Raw genomic sequence first — 1056 nt, 5'->3', positions numbered from 1 at the left:
AGGGCAGGCTTTCTGCTCCTGTGAAGATTTGCAGCCTCAGAAACCCAGTGAGACAGCTCTGCTCTGTCCACTGGGGTCACTCCGAGCCAGAATCACCTTGGCAGCAGTGGTTGTACATATTACAGATTCAAAAGTAGCTGGGTTGGAGGTCCCTGGGTTGTAGAAATGGTTTGCATCCAACTATGAGTGTAAAGGTTGATGGTTCAAATCCATCCAACAACACCATGGAGGATAGACCTGGTGATTTGTTTCTGTAAAGATGAGAGCCTGGAAACCCCATAGAATGGTTCTATTCTGTAACAGATGCAGTTACCACGAAGTAGCAGAGCCTCGATGGCAGTGTTTTTTCAGGAGCCCCTGCAAGTGATGAGAGTCATCATGGAGAAGTTCATATTTGCCGTGGGTAGCAATACTCTAAGTTCTTAATTTTTATCCTGGACTTTCTTTTATGTGAAGTCAATATGCAGCTTTCTTCTAATTAATATGTTCCCAATAGGCTGATTTCAATTCCTTTACTTTGGAGCCAAAGAAAATAAAATTAATCCTGAAAGAAAGGAGAGGAACGTCCTTGAACTTTCTGCTAGGACCGCAGGGGAAATGTCCTTAGAGTCTGGCAGTCAGCAAGAAGTGGTGGGAGTTGAGCCTAGCGCAGCATCAGTACAGGGGCACCCTTTTCAAGGCCCGGACAGGAGAGGTAGTTTAAAGGACATTCCTAGATAGTTTCAGACAGCAGACTTCTTAGCGAAGGCCAGAGCTCAGGAAAGTGAATACACATGTTTTTTGAGAACAAGAGAGACCACTGCATCCTATGCCATATAGCAGCTGGGTGTCTTTTGATACGTTGAGACAATGGCATTGTGACCCTGTGATTAGGTAAGTTGAATTTGATCCTGGAAAATTCTAGTATTAGTGTTAATATGATCCTATTTACCATCAAAGCTGGTGAGCTCTAGGGGGCATTGTTTACATATATACATATATGACTTATCTTCACCAATGTTCATTCTGAGCTCCATCTATGCATATACAGTGAACCCTCGTTTATCATGGTTAATC

This window comes from Echinops telfairi, unplaced genomic scaffold, assembly GCF_000313985.2.
Source record: "Echinops telfairi isolate 266 unplaced genomic scaffold, ASM31398v2 ScPeMD7_7458;HRSCAF=8496, whole genome shotgun sequence".
NCBI classification, from domain to species: Eukaryota; Metazoa; Chordata; class Mammalia; order Afrosoricida; family Tenrecidae; genus Echinops; species Echinops telfairi.
This window is presented reverse-complemented; position numbering follows the sequence as displayed.